At 50.0% G+C, this 13,621-nt stretch overlaps 1 long non-coding RNA gene across 3 annotated transcripts in view; it reads left to right on the top strand.

The window, feature by feature from the left end:
- The window catches only part of LOC109278515 (uncharacterized), a 291,024-nt gene that overhangs the window by 127,826 nt on the left and 149,577 nt on the right, over positions 1 to 13,621 (top strand). For 2 of the 3 annotated variants that reach the window (XR_008421279.1, XR_002085704.2), the window contains exon 4: positions 10,828 to 10,886. The exons of the other annotated variant lie outside the window; for it this stretch is intronic. This is a non-coding gene — a long non-coding RNA (uncharacterized LOC109278515). The remainder of the gene's footprint in view (positions 1 to 10,827; positions 10,887 to 13,621) is intronic. 3 annotated transcript variants of the gene reach the window in all.

Genomic DNA, 13,621 nt, shown 5'->3' with positions numbered 1-13,621 from the left:
TCCCGTTAATGCTCCCTGGAATGAGAAGAGAGCAGAGGGGCCCTCAGAGGCACTTGAGCCCTGATTGGGAATAAGTGTCTGATAATGACTCCCATCAAATGTCAAGCGGCCTGCTCAGTTCCTCCGGGGCTGATTGCTCCCCCTGGGTTGGGGGTTGGGGAAGCCCAGTCCTGCATGCTTCTACACCATTGAGATCCCACCCTGGGGCTTTGTCAGGGTTTTGTCTCTGAGCCGAGCTGCTCCTGGGCTATGGATGCTTTAGCTCTCATCTCAGCCCTCCCTGTTCAGAACACTGGAGTCTTTACCCCTCCTGGATACTGCCATGGAATGGGTTTTGCAGGTGCCAAGATGGGTGGTCAGGGTAGGACTGAGGCTAGAACTGACCTCACTGGTCCTGGGGCTGGGTCAGAGCCTGGTGGCTGGAAGCTCAGTCAGGCTCTTTGCAGGAAAGGGTCCTACTCCTTCAAGGCCCTGCTGGAGCACAGGCCCCAACTTCTGCATGGCTAGGACTTGTGGTCTTAACGCTCAATGTTATTTGTTAGCTCGTGCTTTATAACAAATCACCCCAAAACTCAGTGACTTTAAAACAATTAGATTTATGATTTCTCATGAGTCTGTGGATTTTCTGGATGGTTCTTCTGGTCTTGGCTAGAATCACTTACGTACTTGTGGTTGGCCCTGGGTTGAGGAGACACCTCTCTTGATCTCTGGGTTCTCACGTCTGGGGGTCAGCTGGCCCTAGGCAGGTTTTGGGAGGCCTCAGGTGGGACATCTGGGCTCTTCTTGATAAATCTCATTCTCTAACAGGCTATCCCAGGCTTGCTCACACGATGCTGGCAGGGTTCTAAGAGAGCATGGAAGGTCGCAAGGTCTCTTAAGGTCTAGCCTTGGGATTGGCATGCCATCACATCTGTTGACCTCTGTTGGTCAAAGCAAGTCACAGGGAAGCCCACGTTCAATGGGAGGGGAAAGACTTTGCTTCTTGTTGGGAGAAACTGCAAAGTCATATTGTAAAGGGGTATTGGGTACAGGTAGAGGAGGATTTGGGGACATTCGGCAACCAACCTGCTGTATCCAGCCTCTGAAGCCTCTTGTTTCCTCTCGCCCAAAGTGTGAATGGGAGAACTTGGCTTTCATTACCAGGGAAGGATGGGGCAGGGCCTTGGCCGCATGACCTCCCAGAATTCTTCTGAGATTTTGGGATGAGCTCCTATTCTCCTATTAGTGGGTCCATTGCATCACCCATCGAGCTGTGTAACCTTGGGCTCTTCACTTCTTCGCTCTGTGCCTCAGTTTCCCCATTGGTGAAACAAAGTGGTTGGATTGCACTTGATGATTAGAGTAGGTGATTAATTATTGGGAACCTGCTCTGTGCCAGGAGATGTGCCAGATATTAGGCTGTAAGGGCTGCAAGGGCTGCCAGGCTGGTGTGGGAGAACATGCTGGCAGGGGGCAGAGTGCCCAATAGTATGGAGAGAGAGAGGACAAGGTGAGTTCAATACCCTTCTCTACTGCCTTGAGGAAGTTGGTTCCCCGGTCTAAGCTAGTTTCCCCTTTGGCAAAACTGACCTGTGAAAACGTTTGGTAAGATATGAACTTAGAACGCATCGTTAACTGTGAAGTGTGATGTATATGTCTATGGCTGGAGCCACTAGCCCTCTCCTGGACACTGGCCTTACTGTCAAGAGCTGCAGGGATCTTATTCACTTCTGGTAAGATCTGATGTTGGTTTCTCACCATTAAATACATACTCCTTGGGCTGGAGAAACATGGTGGAACTTGCTGGGTTAGACACGGAGGGGTGAGTATTACAGAAATGGGGTCCTTCTTGGTCAGCAGGTGCAGGAGGCACGGGGAACTAAGTCTCCCCCACCGAGCGTTTGAACAGATCCAGATTCAACCACCATCTCTGGTCACCGGCCATCCCAGGCACTCTCTTAGGTGTCACCGCAGTTGTTTTCACCCTCACTGTGACTTTGCGGGGACGGTTCTTCTTTCCCACTCTACAAATAAGGCCGCTGTGGCGGGTGGCTCAGAGAAGCAGTGTGACCTTCGTCCGTCCACCCAGCGAGTCATCATGTATTTCGAATCTGTCTCATGCCGGCCGGATAGAAAGAGGTCATGGCTACAGACTCGAGATGGGGTTTGAATGTAGCTCTTCTGCTTCCAGTACCGTTACTTTTCCTACCACGTCACGCCGGGGACCGCTAGGTTCCATGACCGTTCGGAGTAGGACATGCTGGAATGGCCTTCACAGGCAGTGGATGGCACTGAGGGTAGATGAACCGAGGACCTGCTGACTACAGGGAGTCATGATATAAACAGAAAGACTATTAAGGACTTTGTGTCAGGCACTGTGCTAACGCTTTGCAAACAGGATCTCGTTTAATCCTCAGAAGAACCTTGTGAGGTTTGTACCATTCAGGTGGCTTGCCCAAGGTCACACAGATGGTGAGAAGGGGTCTGGGGTCTGCACCCTGGTGGCGTGGCTGCATCTGCAATATAGCGCTCCTGGCTAACCAAGGTAATGGGCCAGGCGCTTTCTGCCTTAGGTCTCTCCAGGCTCCTGGCTGATGGGAGGCTGGGTGCTGCCTGGGGAAAGGGGAAGTGCAGGTCCTGTCGAGGCCCAGGAAGATGCAGCTAGGGCTTACGTTAGTCTGCACCAAGTAGAGCAACATATGGAGAAAAAGTGGGTGTGGAGAGAGTGTCTGAGGTCAGGCTTTCTTTTTCAGGGAGTGATGCATCACTCAGATACCCAAGGCCATTAGCTCCCTTGATGGGTGCTGTTCTCTGCTTAGTTGTTTATCATGGCCAAAGGCATGAAATTGATTCCAGAAATCTTGTCCGTTTCCTCTGGCTCTTCCTGTGGAGGGGGTAGAGTGGGTGTGTGTGTGCAGGGCTGGCCAGGATGAGGGATGCTCTCGGGTTGGCAACATAACCCGTATGGTCATATCCTTTCAGGGGCCTTTGGGATGTCATCTCCATGTCCAAGAATGGACATCTTCCCAGGGCTGAGAGGGTTGAGGGTAGAGTGGCACCAAGGCAGAAATGGGAACAGCTGGTTGGAAGGAGTAAATGCAAGACTGTCAGGGGTAATTGGGGAACTGGGTAGGGGTCAGAGGACAGTCCTGTGGTATTTTAGGGGACTTTCTGGTGGGGACTGCAGTACTTGGAGCCCATAGCTGTGAACCTGGTAGCGGGTTTTGCAGAAAGTAGGAACAAAATACAGGCCATTCTCTATGTATGTTGCTCAAACCACAATCAGGCATTGGTGGGTTTTTGTTGTCAATAATAAAGACAGTGGCAGTAATCACATTGCAACATACTTAGGGAGCGCTAGATCCAGGTTCTAAACTAGACCTGAATGAAAAAGGTGTGGTCCCAGGGCCCGTGGAAATTAGTGTGTGTGTGTGTGTGTGTGTGTGTGTGTGTGTGTGTGTGTGTGTGTTGTGGGAAGTAGTGGAGACTCCCCCAGGGGCTCATGCCTTTATTAAGATGGCTGTAAGAGGTATGAACAAAGTGCCTGGGCTTGGGGGAATTCAGAGAAGGGGCTACCCAATCTGGATCTTAAGAATGAGTTGGTTTCACCAAGGATCGGTTAAGTCAGTTGGGGTTCGTGGCTATAAGCAATAGGAGCAACTCTGACTGATTAAACAGAAAAAGAATCTACTAGAAGAATACTGGGTGTCTTATCTGATCACAGGGAGGGTTGGGAGAGCCAGACTCAAGACTAAGCTTTTAGGTAAGATGCCCCCTGTACCATAGAGCCAGACTGATGGGGAAGCCCCAGCCACTGCTGCTGTCCCACTGGACACCAAGGAACCTCTGTTGCTGTCACTCCCCATTGATTGCACTTCTGGTCCAGGAACTCAGTCCTGCTATCGCTTCTACCCCAAAGCTGGACACCTCCATTTCCACCCTCACCAGCACAGTAGATTCTGGGCATTTCTTCCTTACTCAAATTCCTCCCTCTAAAGTGAAGTCTCCTATGGGTGAATCTGATCAGCGGGATCTGGCTCACAATCTGTGTCCTAGCTACAAAGGAGGCTGCGTAACCAAGCTTCTGTTTTCTGTTTGACTCATGAGGTGGATATAAGGCTCTTTACTGCCCCAACCACCTTGTGGTCTAGTCTGACGATGATGGATACACACACAAAAAAAGAATCGTCGGGAAAGGAAACAGGACCAGACTTCCAGATCACACCAGAGCTGCACCCAAATCCTTCCCTATCTCCAGGTTTCCAGAGCTAGTAAATCTCTATAACCTGAGCCACTTTGAGCTGTTCAATGTTCTGTCCTTTGCCTTTGAAAACCCTCTAACAGCTACATTGATCACTGGTTACTCATGTGTAATGGCGGCCCAATCCAAGAGACAGCAAAGTTGGCATCTGAGTGGTGCCGAGGGAGCTAAAAACTGGCTCCTCTCCTTACCCTCAAATGCCTTCCTATTGGCACATGTGAGGGTGCCCGAGATGTGTGAAGAAAGGTCCTTTCCTTTCAAGGAAAGCCCTTTGCCTAGGGACCACCCTGTCCCCCTTCCTCCTAGAGGTGACCCTGTTTAAAGTAGAAAGACTCCAAGAATAGTTGATGGCCCCATGGTCCAACTCAGCCCAAAGGGCTCAGAACATGACTTTGTCAGGGAGGTGCGAAGCTGCCCACTGCTTGAGACCTTGAGCAGGTGGGGAGGGGGCCAGAGCCCCCTGATGCATTGTCACTCCCCAGCAAACCAAGATTGAGGAGTTGCATTCTGCCCAAATCCGTGGCCTGGCCTGGCCACAGTTGTCCCAGGGTGGGGTGGCATAGAACAGCCAAGGTGGGGTGGGGGAGCACTTGGCGTGTCTTGTGACCCCAGCTAGGACAGAGGCTGTCAGGGGCGTTTGTCTCCAAATCATTACCCCCCAGGGACATGGGCTGGTCCCGTATTACTTAAAGAGAAGTGGAGGGCCCTGTGCTCCAGAGGGCTCCAAACGGCTCCATATTTCCCTGGGAGGGGAGTCGGGCGGAACATAAATAAGACAATTTATTCAGAGAAACCATCTCCCCTATTTACATTTAAATTGAATAATTTAAAACACCTTTACCCATTTCCATAAATTATCCCCCATTGGACGGGCAGTCCAACTGCGTGGAGGGGGTGCCATCCTGGGGAAAGGCCTAATTACATTCCCTGCTACAGGGCTGGAGTGGGAGGGGAGGAGGGGAGGTGGGGAGGGGCAGGCAGGCCTGAGAGGAGGGAGCTCCAGAGGAGGCAGATATTTGCTTAGAATTGGCAGGAAGAAGGAGGGAGCTAATAAGAGGTGAGGTCCTTTTTAAGAGCTTTACAACTGAGAGGTGAAGGGCAAAAAAATTAAAAAAAAAAGATCTTCCTTTTATCAGAGGAGTGAAGTCTTTGGTACCAGTCCTCTGCCTCCAGCCAAGGACATCACTCAGGTTCGATCTGGGTCAGCTGTTCTGTGTTTACAGCTTCTGCAGACCCAGTCTGGTGTAGGGGCAGAGGGGGCAGAGGGGGAAGGGACAGGCTTTCCTCAGGGATTGGTTAGTTAGGGGTGTTTCCCAAGCACCTGCTATTGGCCAGGATCTGTGCTAAGTGCTGGGGACATGGGGCCAACCAGCCCAGCCCCGCCCTTCAGGACTCTCGAAAAGAAGGCTGTGGAAAGGAGGCTGTGCACATGCAGCCCAGCAGTGGGGGAGAGGACACGATTCGAGGGAGGCGGGTGGGGTGAGGGGCCTGTCCTATTGGAGCACCAGGCTCAGAGGAGGGGCTCTCTGGATGGCTCTGGAAGGATGGGAGGATTCAGGTAGGTGCCTGGGAAGACAGAAGGCCTTGCTGCGAAGGGACCAGTGTGGAGAAAAGGCTCCAAGAGGAGAAGGCTCACGGTTTCGGACCGAGGAGGCTGGAGTAACTTCAGGGGAGGAGAATGAGGAGTCGCCCGAGTCGGCTCAGGAGGCAGTACGCCTGCCTGGGCCTGGTGGTATTACCATGGCGGTTTCCCTCCACAGCACGCTGAGCTTTCGTGGATGGAGCCTGGGCATTGCGATCCCCCCATCACTGACTCTGTTCAGGCCTCTGAGGAAGGGGGGCCCTCCTTTTGCCCAAGCGCCTCCATTTCCCCACCAAGGGCCCAGGGAAGCTGCAGGCTCTTCCCGGTCCCCCTGATGCAGAGGGATCTGATTCCTGGCATTGGCCCAGTTGGTCTTCAGGGCCCTGGGGCCCCCTCTGCCTCCAGAATCTCCTGGCAGGTCTCCCTGCTTCCCCACTCTCCGGGGATCACCTCCCAGAGATGCAGCTCTTTCCAGCTTCTCTCCTCTCAATCAAGGCGCCTCTGGCCACAGGGTAGAGCCCCAAATGACTCCATCCTCTCCCCAGCTGAAGATTTGAGAAGGCAGGCGAACCATGTGGAGTAGGGGTAATTTGGCCTGGAGAGGGGACAGCGAAGGATGGCCTTGGAAGGAGGCTGGTGACAAGCTCTTAAATGCTTATGACAACCCGAGGAGGCAGGCGCGATTAGCTCTGCTTAAGAGGTGAGGACATAGGGGCTCCAAGCTGGACAAACCAGAATCTGCCCTTTGCTCTGTCTGCCTTGAAGCCCCTGCTGTTGATTGCTCACAAGGATGTTGTGGCTCACAAGGATGCTGACGAGCGGTCGCCGGCCAATAGTGCTGTGCTGCGGGCAGTGGGGGCAGAGGAGCATAAACCTCTCTGGGAAAACTGATGAAAGGGTGGTGCTGTCCCCTCATACGTTAGTGGAATGGTTCCTTTGCCACCTTCGTGGACCCTTCGTGGACACATCCAGCAGTGAAAAATGCCTGTGGGTCAAGGCACACCTTCCGAGCTAAGGCCCTTAAAATAAGCCCCTCTATTCTAGGAAACAGATGTCTCCCTCCTGTGGCTGCTGGCCTCTCCCCAGCACCTACTGTCCCTGCCAGTCAAGCCAGTGGTTTTGCCCTCTCCTACTGGAACCAGACAGGTGTAGGTTCAGATCCTGACTCTATCATTTGTTAGCTGTGTGACCTTGGGAAAGTCACTTGCCCTCTCTGAATCTGAGTCTCTTTAGCATCATAACACTGATCTCAGAAGGTGGTTGTGAGAATTAGATGAGATTGTACGGTGAGCATCAGGGCTTAGAGCTCAGCACACAGAGCAGTTGCTTAATAAGTGTCAGCTTCTTGGGGCGCCTTAGTGGCTCAGTCAGTTAAGCATCCGAGTTCAGCTCAGGTCATGATCTCGTGGTTGTGAGTTTGAGCCCCGCATCGGGCTGTCTGCTGTCAGCACAGAGCCTGCTTTGGATCGTGTGTCCCCCCTTCTCTCTGCCTCTCCCCGCCTCTCTCAACAATAAACATTTAAAATAAATAAATGTCAGCTTCTTTTCCAATAGGTCTGCCACCTATTAATGACGTCCTCTCAGCTACCCCTTGCTTTTCTTGAAAAGTCCCAGGGAACCTCTTCTGGGAGACCTTCCACAGTTTGTTCCTTGCAATGACTGTCACAATATGCTCGGGGTCCCCTAGACATTGAGGTGTTCAGTTTGCAGCTCTTGAATTAAAGCCATTTGTGTCTTACTCCATTTGTGTCTCGTTCTCCTTTTTCTGTTAAAAGACGCAAAAATAATACTTACCTTACAAAGGTGCTGTGAAAATTAGGTTAGAAATAACTTGGGTTAAGTGCCCAGTACGGTGTGGGCACACAGCTGTCACTCAGTAACTGCACTGATGTTGGTGGGGGAGGGGAGTAGACTGCCTCCCATCAGGTTGAGTCCTCCCAGGCAGAGACTGCCTGCTTCCTGACTTTCCCAGCGCCAAGCAGAGGAAGTCCCCTCCCTGGAGGATTCAGGCTCTGGTGGGGAGAAGTCCTTCCCCTCTTACTTGATAGTCTCTCGGGACATTCCTCTTACGAACCTGGTAATTGTGCATTAGCTATTGACGAAGTGGTTACAGGTGTGGCTGGGGTAACGGTGGAGCTATTTAGGGATGATTTTCGTCCCTCTGATGAGGTTCCTCATTTGAGGTTAGGGGGTCAATGCTCTACAAAACGTGGATCTCCTATTTCATCAACAAAGAGCTTTTAGGCATCTAAAGGTTGAGCAGAGCAATCGCTAGGTGCATCCTGGGCTAGTACTTGGGCATCAGAGACACCTCAAGACCCCAGCCCAGATGTGCCCCCTGATACCATCTTGCTCACGCCAGCCCAGTCCCAAGGATGGTTACTTAGCCAAGTTGCATGACCCTGGGAAAAGGAGGCCAGCCAGGGCAAAGACTGGTGTCATGGGAAGCAATGTCATGGATGTCCTGGATTATGGCTCAGACACAACTGGCTGTTTGATTTTTTTAATGAATTTCTAATTTCTCTGGGCTCCAGTGGGGATTTTATTAGATAAACTCCAAGGTCATCTGCAAATTTTAAAGTTCTGAATTTCTAGGTCTAACCTGAATCCCTCTTGCTGTATTTGGAAGCCAACGGAGACAATATTCTTGGTATATACACTTATACTTGGTAATAAGTGGCCAACATTGGGTGAGTCCTAGAAGGCTGTGGTTTTTAGTCTCTTTTTAAAAATGTTTATTTATTTATTTTGAGAGGGAGAGAGAGAGAGACAGACAGACAGAGAGAGACAGAGAGAAGGAAAGAGAGAGAGAGGCAGAGAGTGAGAATCCTAAGCAGGCTCTATACTTTCAGCACAGAGCCCGATGGAGGGCTCGATCTCAAGAACCATGAGATCATGACCTGAGCTGAAATCTAGTCGAACATTTAACCACCTGAGCCACCCGGGCACCCCTTTAGTCTTTTATCGTAGAAGAGTTTTGATGGGATTGTATTCTAATTAAATATTTAATGCGGTGTATCTGCCTGTTAAAATCATTGCCACCACCTTGGGGATGGGCCTCCTTTGTGTTCTTATTTGCAGCTTGTCTGTAAATGACAGAGCTAAGAGCCGCTGGAAATCTGCTATGTGAGATCCAGGGATCCAAGTGGGTTGTCCACAGGGCAAAGGAAGGTTTCAGGGCTCTGAACTTGCCTTCCTACTCCACTTCCTAGAGCCTATTATGGTATCACAAGCAGGACCCAGGGAATGGGATCGACCCCATGTTTGGGGCTGCCCTTTATTCTGCCCAGCCCTCTGAGAGTTGGGGAGAGAATATGTGCTTTTTTTTTCCACGTTAATAAAACCCCAAATGAGTCTTCATTAAGGGCTCCATTAAGAAGCCACTGTTATTCTTGGCACTCATTAGCATTGCTGCTTACTGCTAAGTTTCCACACTGGTGCTTTCTCGGGGCTTCACAGGGCCCCCTCTCTATGCTGGAGGGCTGCTCTTGAGAGAGACCTCAACTGGCTGAATCTCAGAGGGAGAAGAATTTGGACTTCCCCAGTCTACCTCACCCATTCCCCTGTCTCTGGACAATGGCCTGTCAGATTTCTAGAGCCTCTCTTAGCAGCCTGTTGAAGGGGTTTGTAGATCTTGGTGGGAGTTTTTCCTCTTGTCTAACTTCCCTCTTTCACTGTAGTGTGAGCCAGTTTCCAACCCTTCCCTAGGATAATGAAGAGTATCTTTCTTTCTAAGAGCACCTTGCCCTGTCTCTCCTTCTGAGTTCAGGTCCTAGATTAATTTTGATACCTGATGAAACCTGCCTCCTTTCTGTATCCCTGGAGTCAAACCCATTCCTAGATAACATATCTCTGTAGGTCAAGTGTCTCTTAGGGTCATGCCCATCTCTCCCCCATTTGTGCCGTTCTTCTGTCTCCCTAGCTCGCATCGTCACCCTTGTTCTCTCAAGGCTTCAGGACGACTCCCGGGCCTTTATCAGGACCTGTGGCTGCCCGACCCCTTCCTCCAAAAGCACCACCTAACATACATTATTCATACTGTGTGCCAAGCACCGTGCCAGGCCTTCTATCGCATTTACCCAGACTTGCAGTCCTACCAACAGATGGGCATGACTGGTACCATTTTGGAAATAAAACAAACCAAAACAAAAAAATGAGGGGCGCCTGGGTGGCTCAGTCGGTTAAGTGTCCAACTCTGGCTCAGGTCATGATCTCGTGGTTCGTGATCAGGCCCCACATCAGGCCCTGGACTGTCAGCGTAGCCTGCTTCAGATTCTGTGTCTCCGTCTCTCTGCCCCTCTCCTGCTCAACTCTGTCCATCTCTCTCTCAAAAATAAACATTAAATAAATGTAAAAAAACAAAAACAAAAACAAAAACCTGAATCTCAAAGGGATTCAGGTCTTTGGCCACACAGGTAATTAAAGGTAGACCCAGAACTGAACCCAGGTGTCCTGACTCCAGGTAGGATTCACCACCTGCTTCATCGAGCCACCCTTATATTCTTGCCCCTTCTGGTTTCAGTGTAATGACCAGCTAACATGAGAAAGGGCTTGGGGTGGGGGTGGGGCGCCTGGGTGGCTCAGTTGGCTAAGCCTCCAACTTGATTTTAGCCCAGGTCATGGTCTTGCAGTATGTGAGTTTGAGTCTCACATCAGGCTCTGTGCTGACAGTGCAGATCCTGTTTGAGATTTTCTCTCTCTCCTCTCTCTGCCCCTTCCCTGCTCCTGTGCTCTCTCTCTCTTTCTCAAAATAAAGAAATAAACTTAAAAAAGAAAAGTGTTGGATCCACAGCTAGTGACTAGCTGCTGATGTGACAAGAAAAAATTAGACTAACTTCTTCTCTCACGCATCAGAGTTTCCACATCCAAGTGCGTGTGGTTCCTTCAGTGTAGCCCGCTTAGAAAGTTTGATACATATGCCCATCATGTCACATTGTCGGCACCTTTGGAAACCCCCTGTGGCATTTGGTCTTGACTACTGGTGAATATTTATCTTTTTTTTAAGGGTGAACTGAATCTTTGGAAATACCCTAAGGTCATTTGGATTCAACCCTGAAATACAAGGTAAGGCAGCAAAATAGGTGATTCCACTTTGGCTCACTACCTTTTGAAACATTTCTCAGGGAAGTGTAGTGTAGACATTCACTGTTCCACAGGTCCCAGCTTATGTGCTGTACAAAAGATTTCTTGAATGTCTCAGAATCTTGACATGTGAAATAAAGCTGGAGTGGCTATTTGATGGGGAAGGGATGAGAGAAAGGTGGGCAATGATGCTCACAACCAGATGGCCCATGACCTTTTCTCATGATTTTGAGCTACTTTGTGGGCCTGGGGAGTTGGAGTTCCCCTGGCAGATACATTGACTCTCTGATCTTGGGTCAGCTGGGGCATCAGTGACAATCGATGAATATTTTCCTGCCAAAGGTGTTGCTTAGTCTGACTTTATCTAGAAGACACAATAAATAGAAATGATTTCTCTTCTATCCATGACAAGAGTGTGGCTCAATCTGTTACGAAACAATATCATGTTTTTTTACAGGAGTCTGTTTCTTTGCCTTAGCTGGACAATTCAGCCATCATTCTCAAGATGGCTTGAAAATGTTCTTCAAAAAGAACTAAATCTTTTACCTTTCTCAGTATTTTCACTGGCTTCAGGGAGGGCAGGAGAGGGGCTGGACAATTGCCTTTGGCAATGTCCTGGTTACCTTCCTTTCTTTAATTTTTTTTAATGTTTATTTATTATTGAGAGATGGAGAGACACAGAGCATGAGCAGGGGAGGGGTAGCAAGAGGGGGAGACACAGAATCCGAAGCAGGCTCCAGGCTCTGAGCTGTCAGCACAGAGCCCAACGCGAGGCTTGAACCCACGAACCGTGAGATCATGACCTGAGCCGTAGTCGGTCGCTTAACCAACTGAGCCACCCAGGTGCCCCTACCTTCCTTTCTTTAAACCTGGGAAGTCTGTGAGATACCATTGCCTTGGACATCATCTCACTTCTGTACACTTCGTTGAGCCTCTGAAGTGTCCTCTTTGCAAGATTTCCGTGACTTTGGCCCTGACTGGGCTTGATTCTCAGGCTTCAGGAATACCTGCTCACTTTTTGCTGAACACCAACGCAGCATACACTTCCTGTCTGCATCAAACCAGCTGGGGCTGGCTGCGGTGGAGATGGGAAATACGTGACGGGCTGACATTGAGGGGTTGCTGCTATGGGCTGACACACGTCAATCTCTCCTCTTCTCCTTTCAGGGAAAACCTGTCTGGTGAAGTTACTGTCATATGAAGATTGTGCAGTTTATTTATTTATTTTTTAAAATGTTTATTTTGAGAGAGAGAGAGAGAGAGAGAACAAACATGAGTAGGGGAAGGGCAGAGAGAAAGGGAGAAAGAGAGAATCCCAAGCTCATTCTGTGCTGTTAGCCCAGAGCCCTGAATGGGGCTCCATCTCATGAACAATGAGATCATGGCCTGGGCTGAAATCAAGTCGGGTGCTTAAACGACTGAGCCACCCAGGCGTCCCAAGATTGTACAGTTTAACAGGGCCCCCTGAAGTTGTGCCCTTGCCTTTGTTATTTTAGATAAGATCAATGAAAACTGTGGAGAATTACTTCACTTCTGTGAGCTTCAGTTTTGTCATCTGTGCAGTAATAATAACTCCAACCTGGGAGATCGTGAGGACCAAATGAGATGATTCATACAAAGAGTTTGGCTTGTGACTGGTACATGATAGGTGCTCAAAAATGAAAGCCATTATCGTGATTACCAATAGTGACTCCAGTTGGATGTGAGCTGGGGCTGTTTTTGGTCAGGTGAACTAACTGATCCCAGGGCAGGCACATGGAGGGGCTGGGGAACTGTCCATGGTTCTGCCTCCATTCAGCTGGGATGAATAAATGTCAGTAACCACCTATTTTGTGTCAGACATTCTTCTAAGCACCAGATTCTTTAGACAAAGGGAAAGGCTTTTATTGGGACTCATAGACCATCTCATATGTGCATAGGTGAGAGTGTGTGTGACATGCCCTGTCGGTGAGCATGGGACTATCTCATGTACATGCGTACGTGTAGGCATTTAAAAACCAGTGTGTGTGTGTGTGTGTGTCCGTTTGGAGGGAATGAATGGATGGGGGTTGAAGTGAAGGAGGGGTATTGCTATAACGTAGCTCACCTGGGTAAACTAGATGGCGAGAAGGCCCCAGCTTGGCCACGAGGAGAGGCTGACTTCCTAGAACTTCCTGGAGACACTGAAAAGTACACTGGCCCCCACCCCATGCCCCTCCTGGCCCACCAGAACAGAGTAAATCTGAGGCCAGAGTGGAACTGCTCTCCTGCCGGGCACTCCAAACTAATTTTCTGGTACATTATACACTTGGCCTTTTGAACAATCAATAGCCTTAAATGCTGTTTGGTTCCTGCAGCCAAATCCAAAAGAAATAAGACATAATCCATCTGGCTGATATGGCCAGAGCAGGAAGGGAAGGAGAAAGAAAGAGGGGGGGCTAGAGCTGCCCTGGGGAATCTCTGCTTGGCTCAGGGAGGCGGGGGACTGGAGGGACCTGCCAGCTCTTGAGAGAATGGGCCTTTAAGAGATATTGATGGCTAGCTAATCACAGCCCCATTTGTCTCAATGCATCCTACCCATAGAGCTGTCACTATGGCAGTTGTGGAGTTCAAGTGGGGAAGGGCTGGGATGAGACTCAGGATGCAGGGTTCAGAGCGAGGGGTGCTGTGGGTGTCTTAGAATCCTGGATGGAAGGGTCTGGCTTAGTCTGGGGTTAGATTTGAGATATAAACCCCCA

Source organism: Panthera pardus, unplaced genomic scaffold (genome assembly GCF_024362965.1).
Source record: "Panthera pardus isolate Hobbes unplaced genomic scaffold, ASM2436296v1 HiC_scaffold_12, whole genome shotgun sequence".
Taxonomy (NCBI): Eukaryota; Metazoa; Chordata; class Mammalia; order Carnivora; family Felidae; genus Panthera; species Panthera pardus.
This window is presented reverse-complemented; position numbering and strand designations above follow the sequence as displayed.